This window comes from Triticum dicoccoides, chromosome 7B (genome assembly GCF_002162155.2).
Source record: "Triticum dicoccoides isolate Atlit2015 ecotype Zavitan chromosome 7B, WEW_v2.0, whole genome shotgun sequence".
Taxonomy (NCBI): Eukaryota; Viridiplantae; Streptophyta; class Magnoliopsida; order Poales; family Poaceae; genus Triticum; species Triticum dicoccoides.
The window spans coordinates 443,820,699-443,833,426 of NC_041393.1; positions in this window are offsets into that span (position 1 = coordinate 443,820,699).

The window sequence follows — 12,728 nt, forward strand, 5'->3', positions numbered from 1 at the left end:
AGACACCGTGTGGCGAAAGGAAAAATCATGAAGTTATTCGGGAGTCCAGATACTTACGATCTTGCCAGGGTCTTGGCCCTTGAGGTCCACTCCTCGTCGCCGTCGCCGACGTTGGCGGAACAGTCCGGGGGAAGGGTCCTTCCCTTCTTAGACCCTTCGGCCTCCCTCGTTGGGGAGGCCTTCCTCTTATTCTCTCCCCCCGCTGGGGGAGAGGCCTCTTTCTTCTCCTCCTCGTCCTCGTGGGAGGAGTCCGCCTCGGAGTCATCGGACGATGAATCCGATACCACCTGACGCCGGGAACTCCTTCGGGTTCCCGTGGCCTTCTTCTTGGCCTTCTTCTCCAGCACTAAGTAAAGTGTCGGGACCAGCAGCCCTGTTAGACGGGCATCCGCTGGGTCTTCTGGAAGGGGAGCCGGACAGTTAACCTGTCCGGACGTTGCTTGCCAGGCCTGTTAAAGGTGTTGGGAGTTTAGATCCCGCATAAAGTCAAAACATGAAAAGTAAGTGTCCCATAAAGGATAACATGGCTTACCTCGCCAGCCGGACGCTGCGAGCTAAATCCGCGATCTTCGGTAGCGGATGCGGGAGCTTCGGCGCCCTTGAACAGCACCCGCCAGGCATCTTCGTACGTAGTGTCAAAGAGCCCGCTCAAGGTCCGGTGCTGTGCCGGATCAAACTCCCACAAATTGAAGTCCCGTTGTTGGCAGGGGAGAATCCGGCGGATGAGGATGACCTGGATCACGTTAACAAGCTTGAGCTTCTTGTTCACCAGGGTTTGGAGACAGGACTGGAGTTTGGTCAGCTCTTCAGAACTACCCCATAGCAGGCCCTTCTCTTTCCAGGAGGTGAGCCGCATGGGGATGCCAGATCTGAATTCGGGGACCGCTGCCCATTTAGGGTCACGCGGCTCGGTGATGTAGAACCACCTCGATTGCCACCCTTTGATGGTTTCCACGAAGGCGCCCTCGAGCCAAGTGACATTGGGCATTTTGCCCACCATGGCGCCTCCGCACTCCGCTTGGCTTCCCTTCACAACCTTTGGCTTGACATTGAAGGTCTTTATCCACAAGCCGAAGTGGTGCTGGATGCAGAGGAAGGCCTCGCACACGAGATAAACGCCGAGATATTAAGGATGAAATTCGGGGCCAGATCGTGGAAATCCAGGCCGTAGTAGAACATGAGCCTCCAGACAAAGGGGTGGAGTGGGAAGCCCAGTCCGCGGAGGAAATGGGGAAGGAATACCACCCTCTCATGGGGCCCAGGGGTGGGGGTGAGCTGCCCCTCGTCGGGGAGCCGGTGCGCGATGTTGCTGAACAGATATCCGGCGCTGCGCAGCTTCTTGATGTGCCCCTCCGTAATGGAGGAGGCCATCCACTTGCCTCCCGCTCCGGACATGGCTGGAGAAGGTCGAGGTGAGATGTGCAGACTCGGGCGCTGGAGCTCGAGTGCGCGGAGATGGATAAGCAAAGGAGGAAGAAGGCGTAGGTAAAAAAGGTAAATCCTTATCCCCTTATATATGGGTGGACGAAACTATGCGTCCCCACCGGCCTGGTGAAACTCGCTTATCTCCCAAGCACCGCAATCAATGGCGCGGTTGGGTTACCCATGTCTGTATTGATGGGAACCCCGGAATAAGGGGAACACAATCTCTGCTTCGACAAGACGTGCCAAGGAAACCCCTTCGCTAAACACGCTGAGGTGGTATAATAAAAACGATTCGAGTAAAGGCTTGGTTGTGGTGTGACGTCATGCCACAAAATACGTCAGCAGATTGAACTTGTGTAAATACTATTCTCTCTACGGTGGTATGTGGAATTTATTTTACAGAGCCGGACACTATCTTGGTGTTCACAATCTTCTATGAATTATTCGGAGGAGGAACCCGCCTTGCAATGCCGAAGACAATATGCGCGCCGGACTCGTCGCCATTGAAGCCTGGTTCATGGGCTACTGAGGGAGTCCTGGACTAGGGGGTGTCCGGATAGCCGAACTATCATCATCGGCCGGACTCCCAGACTATGAAGATACAAGATTGAAGACTTCGTCCCGTGTCCGGATGGGACTTTCCTTGGCGTGGAAGGCAAGCTTGGCGATACGGATATGTAGATCTCCTACCATTGTAACCAACTCTATGTAACCCTAGCCCTCTCCAGTGTCTATATAAACCAGAGGGTTTTAGTACATAGGACAGAACAACAATCATACCATAGGCTAGCTTCTAGGGTTTAGCCTCCTAGATCTCGTGGTAGATCCACTCTTGTACTACCCATATCATCAATATCAATCAAGCAGGAGTAGGGTTTTACCTCCATCGAGAGCACCCGAACCTGGGTAAAAACATCGTGTCCCTTGTCTCCTGTTACCATCTGCCTAGACGCACAGTTCGGGACCCCCTACCCGAGATCCGCCGGTTTTGACACCGACAAGGATGCTGATACGTCTCCGTCATATCTATTATTTTTGATTATTCCATGTCAATATTCTACAACTTTCATACACTTTTGGCAGCTTTTTATACTATTTTTGGGACTAACATATTGATCCAGTACCCAGTGACAGTTCCTGTTTGTTGCATGTTTTTTGTTTCGCCGAAAACCCATATCAAACGGAGTCCAAACGGGAGAAAAATTTACGGAGATTTTTTTTGGAATATTTATGAATTTCTGAAAGAAGAATCAACGTGAGATGATACCCGAGGGGGCCATGAGGCAGGGGGCGCACCCCAGGGGGGCAGGTGCGCCCACGACCCTCGTGGACACCCCATAAGGCAGCTGGTGCCCTTCTTTCGCCGCAAGAAAGCTAATATCCGGATAGATATTGTGTTAAAATTTCAGCCCAATCGGAGTTACGAATCTCTGGGAATATAAGAAACGGTAAAAGGCCAGAATCTAAAATGCAGAAACAGAGAGAGACAAAGAGACAGATCCAATCTCGGAGGGGCTCTCGCCCCTCCCAAGTGTCAGGACCGGTTTTCCAATAAAACATTTATTGACAAACCGACCCTTTTATCGGACCAGTATAGGAAAATCTTCCTTACTAGTAGACAAATCCTTGATACAGAAATCCAGAAGTACTAAATATTATACAAGGTTGAGCTGAGGCTGCTCAACAATTTATTACAAGCACGCCGATATTATACATAAAGGCGGATATGACACAAGGGTATGGTGGCATAACTACTGACTCGTAATAAAAGTGGTGGTGGATATGTCACAGTGAAGTGGGTGACATGGCTCCTAATCTTGTAGCTCATCGAGGGTCGGAGTGAGGCTCGATGATTTTATTCGGGTAGCGGAAGCGTATACGATACAAGTGACCAATTCCAAGATCGCACGGGACTGACTGGGACTCCTCTAGCGTCGGACTCGCTATCGTACTCTTCATCCATAAGATCGCCTTCGTCAACATCTGGACAAATCAACAAGTCAGCTGAGTACTTTGAATGTACTCGCAAGACAGTTTGGACATAAGATATAAGAAATGTAAACATGATGCACATGAGCAGTTTAGTAATGCACACTCAGATAATAAATTTGCACGGCATGTAAAATGAAAAGGAAGTCAGGCGGTAGTCCTCCCGAAATCCCAATAAAATAGCTGAAGACCGATCGGGTGTCTGAAGCGACGCCTCGAAAGGTAAAAAAAATTTAACATGCCGCAGTCGGGCGTCAGGGCGACACCGCATAAGGGGCTTATATTGAAATGTAAATGACCGTGCGTGCCACACTCGGACGTCTTAAGCGACATCTCGAAAAGGGCTTATAATGAAAGTAAATAACAAGGATGCCACAGTCGGATGACTAAGCGACATCACATAAAGGGCTTATATCAAAAGTAAATAATAAGAATGGCACAGTCGGACGTCTGAGCGACATCACATAAAGGTCTTATATCAAAAGTAAATAACAAGAATGCCACAGTCGGACATCTGAGCGACATCACATAAAGGGCTTGTATCGAAAATAAATGACAAGAGTGCCACAATCGGACGTCTGAGCGACATCTCATAAAGGGCTTATATCGAAAGTAAATAAGAAGAGTGACACAGTCAGACGTCTGAGCGACATCACATAAAGGGCTTATATTTCACCATTCGAATTCAAGCAGTTCATGAATTTAAATCATTCCAAGGAAATACTCATTATATAATAATAAACGGGTTAATCCATCCACAGGAATAACGTTCAGCCGGGTTTACCACTCATGTTCATTCACCGGAGATTGTCACTGAAAGTGACACTGAGACTGACATAGATAAGTTGATCACAGTCCTTGACCATAGATACGGTTACTCGAATGGTTTTGACTCTGGAGAGTTTGTACTATTTAACCACAGCTAACGGATTTCAGTAGTCACAAAGGATTAGTTCCGTTTACGGTAGAAGAAACACATCTAACCAGTACACACCCATTCCACATCCCGTTGCCAGGGATCACCCTAGGCAACGTTCAACAAAACTTTAAGACGAGGAGTCCACAAGCTCGAATAGCATGGGATCAAATTTATATCGCGCGCTCTAAGGGGTGCCCCCCTCTCAGTCCCAGCCGGAAACACCCATGCCCCCTGACCGGATGACGGTCTTTAATCTAGGGCCATGGAACCCTCATCACGGCCCCTCTATTTGGTGTGTACGAGGAAAGAGGTTTGCAACTTACTAAACCGTATTCTTTGCAGAAAACATGTGGCAGCACGGAAAGGGGACAGACGGTAATGTGACTTGATCCACGTTAACACCGGAGTTAAACGGTTTGACATAAGACTGGCATGCTTCAATAATACCATCTTACCACCTTTTATGTCACCACATGATCATGTTATCTCCCATCAAATGACACATCATGTTTCGGAGCTCACTTCTAGTTGCCTTGCATGTAGTATAACACTTACTGATGCTTATATAAATATGCCATGAAATAACTACTCAAGCAAACATGCACAACACTCATCATATCAAAGGTTCAAACATGCTTGCCTAGTTCGGAGTAGTCGGAGTCTAGCTCGGTGAAGTTTGCGGCTCCGTCACCTCCTTCGGTATCTACGGTATAAAAGAAAGTCGGGTACTACGTAAATACCGTGCGTGCATAAAAAGTGTTCCAAATATTTTTCAAATAAATATGATAAACAACTAGACAGAAAAATAAAGATGACAAAAAAAGAATCAATTTAAAATCATCTTTTTTTAAAAGTTATTAAGGTTTTAGTCCAGGGACTCATCTATAATGAGACAGAAAGTTTCCAGGGGGTAGTTTATAAAAAGACAGAAAACGTTTCAGTTAGAAAACGTATTTTGCCTGAAGGCGTTTTCAGAAAATGGTTCGAAAAAGGGAAAAAGCTGACGAGGGGGTCCCACCCGTCAGGTTTGAATTTCAAAAAAGAGTGCACCGGCGCCCGAGGACCGCGGTGGTCGTCGGCGTCGATCCACGGCGAGGTAGGGGGAGTGGATGGTACCTACGGACTCACGGTGCTCTCCCGCGTCTGGGGGTGGTGGAGTTGGTTGTCGGCGAGCACCACGTCGACGGCGGCCTTCACTCCGACGGACAGTGGTTCGGGTGGTGATGGATCTCGCCTAGGAGAGCTGCAGGCGCCAAATTGAGGCTACGGTCAGAAGAGTGGGTGCACTAGGAGGTTGCTGATGTGGTTTGTGAGGCGGAGGTGCCCTCACTGGAGAGAACCATGCCGGAGCCCGAAGCGGATCGGGGCGGCCAGAGTCGGGGAAGAAGACCTCCTCGAGGCCCTCCTAGTGGCTGGGCGTGGTTGCGGTGAGGTGGAGGGGTGATGCCTGGTCGAAGGCGAGGTCGGGGCGCTATTTATAGCCGGCCCGAGGCGGTTGCCGAGAACTGGATAACTTCGGCGAGTGATTACGGCGAGGCAGTGGTCGGGCAGGTGGTTTAGGTGGCCAGGCGGCTGCGGATTGGTCCACTGGTTCCATCCTGGGGCTAAACTTGCCATGCCTTGTGTGATACTCAAAGTTCTCGACGGAACAGCCTCGCGGGCACGGCGGCGGCAGGGAGCGCGCCCTGTGCTTCTCAGGCCACGGCGACGGTGCTGCAGCATGCACAGGGGAGGGGATGGCCACACGGAGGCTTCTGGTGGCTTGGGCGGTGCTGGACGGCGCCGAAAGGCAGGGCTGGCCCCTGCTGGCCGCCACGGGTGGTTCTGCCACTGCAGAAGACGCCGGCGTTGGCGAGACACGTCGCCACCGACGCTTGCGCCCGTCCAAACGACCGTGCGGCGCACTGGATAAGGAGAGTGAACAGTGAGCAAGGTGCCAACGCGGGCACTAGCAAGATTGACGCCACGCTCTGAAGAAACGGCACTGTCGACTGAAACTGAATCAATGAATCTCTGAACTCTCTGAATTTTGACAGAAACAGTGCACGCTAGGTGTTCGATGAAATGTTTTTGGCATGTGGAAAAATTTTCTGGAGTTGGGGCTTGGCGAGGTGACCTCTCCATGCATCTAGGGGCTGTCTGATTTATCTCGGAATTTTAGGAGAAGAAAAATAATGAATTTCATCAAAAATGGAAAATCTGGTTCAAAGTTGCAGCAAGCAATATTTGAAAATTTTGAACTGTGGACCAATGGATCTTGATCGATATAGGTTGAGGGTACTAAGGACTAGCGAGAGGAGTTTATTTGGGACCAAAACTCAAAAGGAAACTTGTAGTTCCTTTATAAGTCACCTTGGTCCAAAATAAATGACAAAAATTGTTTTGAGGATAAAATAAATAGAATAAAAATCAAAAATGGGTTGAAACTTGCTGGAGTTGGATGTTTGACCTGACCCAAGGTGGGGAGTGGATTTTGGGATAAATATCTCAACATATGTCATGGCAAGAGAAATGTTTTTTTGAGTAGAAAGAATAACCCATAATTTAAAGGAACTCTTTTTAATAAAAGAAATATTAAAGCCACCCAAGAAAATTTGTGTTCACCCAACACAAGTTGAAGAACCCTCAAGACCAAAAATCAAAATTGAGAAGAGCTCCTAAAATATTTGTCAAAAAAAGTTTTGAGAAGGAGAGCCCTTCTATTATAAAAATTCAAATAGCCCCCCTTTTTTAAATCAAATAATGGATTTTAATAAAAACCAAATCAAAATTTTTAGAGTGTTACAACACCTACCCCCTTAGGAAAAATCTCGTCCCTGAGATTTCAGTTGATCCTCAAATAGGTGTGGGTGCTCTGTCCGTAGAAAATCCTCCCTTTCCCATGTTGCTTCGTCCTCGATGTGATTGCTCCACTGAACTCTGAAAAACTTAATTGTTTTCTGACGGGTTCTCCTTTCGAACTCCTCCAGTATTTTTATTGGACGTTCCCTGTAGGTGAGGTCTGGTTGCACTTCAGTGTCCTCATGAGATACATGCTTCTCTGGGTTGCTTACACATTTCCTCAACTGTGAGACGTGGAACACATCGTGGACGTCTGACAGCTCTTCCGGTAGGTCTAGCTGGTAGGTTACTATGCCTCTTCGTGCAACTACACAGAAGGGTCCAATAAATCTTGGTGCTAGCTTTCCTTTAACTTTGAACCGTTACAGGCCCCTCATAGGAGATACTCGCAGGTACACATATTCACCGGGTTCAAAGCTGACTTCTCGATGTTTTTTATCGTAATAACTCTTTTGTCGGCTTTGATTTGTCTTGAGTCGGTCCCTGATTAGCCTAACTTTCTCCTCAACTTCCTTGAGCATGTCTGGGCTGAAGATACAACTGTCTCCTGTTTCTGACCAATTTAATGGAGTACGACATCTCCGCCCGTACAAGGCTTCAAAAGGTGCCATTTGTAGGCTGGCCTGGTAACTGTTGTTGTATGCGAATTCGGCATATGGCAAGCTTTCTTCCCAGATGGTTCCATAGGTGAGAACACATGCTCTCAGCATGTCCTCTAGAATTTGGTTCACGTGTTCCGTTTATCCATCAGTCTGTGGGTGGTATGCTGTACTGAATACTAGTTGAGTTCCAGAGCTTGTTGTAATTGATCCCAAAATCTAGAGACAAACTGAGTGCCTTTGTCGGATATTATAGTCTTTGGAATTCCATGCAGACAAACTATACGGGAGAGATAAAGTTTGGCAAGCTTCTGAGTGGTGTGGGTCGTCTTTACTGGGATGAAATGTGCCACCTTAGTCAATCTATCTGTGATGACCCATATGGCATCATTTCTGTATCGTGACCGAGGTAGTCCGACAATAAAATCCATTCCAATTTCGTCCCATTTCCACTCAGGTATCTTGTTTGGCTGTAATAGTCCTGCTGGTTTTTGGTGCTCGGCTTTAATGCGCTGACATCAATCACAACATGCAATGAATGTGGCTACATCCCTTTTCATACCGTGCCACCAAAAAATTTCCTGAATGTCCTTGTACATCTTGGTTCCTCCAGGATGGATTGAATACGAAGCGGTGTGGCCTTCGGCTAGAATTTGCTGTTTGAGGTCTTCTATATTTGGTACGCAAAGTCTGTCTCCATACCACAATATTCCCTTATCGTCTATGACGAATTCTGAGGCCTTGCCTGAACTCACTTTTCTTTTTATGCCCTCGATGCTGGGGTGTCCATGCTGAGCCTCCTTAATCTGCTCCATTAGGGTAGGCTGTATTTCAAAATTTGACACGTTGCCTTTATTGACCATCACTAAGTTGAGTTTGGCGAACTCCTGCTGAAATTCAGGTCTCAAATTCTGTAGGCTGTCGTTGCCCGAGCTGGGGTTTCGACTAAGAGCATCTGCCACTACATTTGCCTTTCCTGGACGGTAGTGAATGCTAACATCATAATCTTTCACTAATTCCATCCAGCGCCGTTGTCGCAAATTGAGTTCTGGTTGTGTGAAAATATATTTGAGGCTTTTATGGTCCGTATATATTTCACAACGATTTCCAAGCAGAAAGTGCCTCCATTCTTTGAGTGCATGAATGACTGCTGCCAACTCCAAGTCATGAGTAGGATAATTTTCTTCATGCTTTCGTAGTTGCCTGGAAGCGTATGCGACTACTTTGCCTTCTTCCATTAATACGCATCTGAGGCCCTTCCAGGATGCGTCACAATACACTTCAAAACTTTTGTGTATGTCTGGCACAACCAATACTGGTGCTGTTGTTAATTTCCTTTGAGTTCTTGGAAACTTTTCTCGCAAGCTTCAGTCCATACAAATTTCTTATCCTTCTTGAGTAACTGTGTCATTGGTTTTGCTATGGTGGAGAACCCTTCAATAAACCTTCGGTAATATCCTGCCATTCCCAAGAAACTTCGCACATCTGTTATGTTGGCTGGTGGTTTCCAGCCAAGTACGGCCTTGACTTTCCTTGGGTCTACGGCAACACCTTCTTGGGTCAATACATGGCCTAGAAAACCAACCTGTCTTAACCAAAATTCACATTTGCTGAATTTGGCGTATAATTGATGTTTCCTTAATTCTCCCAGTACAATCCTGAGATGTTCAGCATGCTCTTCTGGTGTCTTGGAGTATACCATAATATCATCAATGGACACCACAACAAATTTGTCCATAAATTTCATAAACACCATGTTCATGAGGTGGACAAAATATGCGGGGGCGTTTGTCAGTCCAAACGGCATTACTATAAATTCATATAGTCCGTATCTGGAGGTGAATGCTGTCTTGGGGGTATCTTCTGTCCGTACTTTTAATTGATGATACCCCGACCTTAAATTGATTTTTGAGAAAACCTTGGCTTGAGCGAGCTGGTCAAATAAATCATTTATTCGTGGCATCGGATATTTGTTTTTGATGGTGACCATGTTGAGTGCTCGATAGTCTATACATAATCTCAGTGTCCCATCCTTTTTCTTGGCAAATAATACTGGTGAACCCCAAGGTGAGGAGCTGGCCCGTATAAATCCTTTGTCCAGTAATTCTTTTATTTGCTTCTTTAATTCTACCAACTCGGATGGTGCCATTCTATAGGGTTTCTTGTAAATGGGGGTGGTTCCAGGTGCTAGCTCAATGATGAACTCTATTTCTCGGTCTGGTGGCATGCCTAGCAGTTCTTCGGGAAATACGTCGGGGAACTCACACACCACTGGTACTTTTCTTAACTCTGAGACGTCCACCTTGTTCAACCTTGGTTGCCGTGACATTTGTCTTTCTTGAGCTGCAATTTTTAATGTCTTCCCATGATGATGGGTAAGAATTACCGTCCGATTGAAGCAGTCGATAAATCCCTTGTTGGTGGTTAACCAGTCCATTCCTAGGATAACATCCAGTCCCTTATTTTCCAATACAATGAGGTTTGCCTGAAACTTTAGTTCCTCAATCTCAATAACCACACCTTGGCAGTAACTCTGAGTGATTTGCTTAATCCCGGGGGACTTGATGATCATGGATTTTTCCAAGGGAAGCATCGAAAAATCATGTGGCAAAGCAAATTTCTTTTAAATGAACGAGTGAGAAGCTCCAGAATCAAACAAAACTGTGGCAGGTATTGTGTTGACAGGGAACGTACCGAGTACGATATCCGGGGCATTCTGTGCTTCCTCCTTGGTCACATGGTTCAAGTGACCCTTCTTGTGATTGTTATTGGGGTTGAAGTTGTTACGCTTGGGTGTTGAATTATTTCCACCGTTGTTCGGCTTGGGGGCTGAGTTTCTTGGCTTTGGGCACTGTTTGGCATAGTGCCCCTCCTCTCCACAAGCGTAGCAAGTAACACCTGGGCGATATGTAAAATCCTTGTCCCTTGCATGAAAATTTTTGTTTGGGCGTGGAACATTGGCTGTGGACTTGTTTGCTCCATTCTTCTAAAAATCAGTCTTGTTCTGGTTGTTGCGAGCATGAGTAGTCTTATCCCTTTTGCGCTTGCGAAAATGCTCCAAGCTGCGGCGCTCATTTTCCAATGTAATAGCTTTGTCCACAAGCGTTTTGAAATCAGGAAAGGTGTGTACGACCAGCTGGCATTTAAGTGCTGGTGCCAGACCGTCTAGAAATTTTTCCATCTTTTTATTTCCAGTCATGTGCTCTTCGTTGGCATATCGAGATAATTGAGTAAACTGACTATTGTATTCAGTCACCGTCATGCTTCTCTGATTGAGGTCATCAAATTCCCTTTTCTTGATTTTATAATGCTTCTGGGAATGTGCGCCCCATGAAAACCTTCTTTAAATTCTTCCCAGGTGATGTCATTTTCATTGGGGTGCATGGGTAGGAAATTCTCCCACCATGATGCAGCTGCTCCAGTGAGGTAGTGAGGTGCATATAGTACCTTCTCACGGTCTGAACATTGTGCAATAATTAATTTCCTTTCGATGTCTCGAAGCCAATCATCGGCCTCAAGTGGTCTATTAGTGTGAGAGAATGTTGGGGAACGTGTCTTTTGTAGTTCAGACAACTTGGAATGCTGCTGATATGTTTCACGGTGATTTCCCATACTGATAACATGGTTCATCATTTCTTGATGCTGCTGCTGGCTTTGCTCATAAAGGCGGCATACTTGAGAAAATGCTGCTTCACTGCCTTGCTGACTTGACTGCCCCTGTGTGAAATTGTTACTTGTCTGGGTACCATAATTTTCTTCCGACGGGCATGGCATGGAACGAGTCCAAGGACGAGGCATTTTCCACTCTGGGGTATTTTTGTAAAACTCATGAGAAAAACTGAGTGGCAAAATAAATAAATTTTCAAAGGCGGAAATTTAAGAACTCCAACATTTTTCAAGAAAATACTTGATTGCACATCGAGAAGGACCGCTCAGTACATATCTTACACGCAAGCCGTAATTATACAATACATCACTCAAGATGTGCGTACACATTCTTGACATGTTATTTAGGCTGGTGCACTTCTCCCAGTTCCTACATGATGCGCACACAAACTACTTCTCACAAACTATATACATATAAACATATCATACAAGCTGGTACATTGCACGGCTGCTAGGCGCACTCAGTCAGAGATGGTGAGAACTTCCCTCGGCCTGCCGAGGGTAAGACCCAGTGATGCTGGAGACTCAAACTCCTCCTCACTAATAGGCTCCAGGTGCGAAGTACTGAGTTGAGGAGCTGGTGCGGGCGCGGCAGGTGGTGCAGCACTGACTGGAGTGGGAGCAATGACTTGGTCAAACTCCTTAGTGGTAGGCAGGCGGCGAGTGGTGGCGAAGATGGCAGGTGTATAGGATGCTTCGGACAAGACGTAAGACAGTGGTGGTGTTGTATGGAGGAGCTCCCTCCTGTTGGCGGAACAGCCCTGCACGAAGTCCATACGAGCAGCCACAAAGTCGTCCACGAGGTTATCAAAAGCTGCCTCGAGAGCCTTGAGATACTCAACCAACATCTCAATAGCCTCATCTCTCTCTCTCCTAGGGCAAGGGAATGCATAGTGACAAGTGTATGGCACGTGGCAGGGGAGGTAGTGGTAGTGACGAGCCTTCATCGAAGGAAGAGCATCCCGGAGACAAGCTATCGCCTCACGGGTAGCCATCTGCATGGCATGCCTCTCTGTAGGCATGGCCCTTCCCACAAATCAGAAGCGGCGTGACTCAGAACGTCCTCCCTTGAATTGCACCGCGGCCTGGTGCATAGACATGTTGTCGCTGATCTTGCGCTAGTAGAGTGTGAACTTCGGACGAGCCGATGGCCCGATTGCGACTTTGGTGATGGAGACGAGAAGCTTGATAAACCCCTCAGGTACATTGGCGAACACCTGTGACTCACAGTCGCTGCCAGCCATCTACAAAAGTAGACAAAAATTCCGAATAGTCAAATCATAAATTTA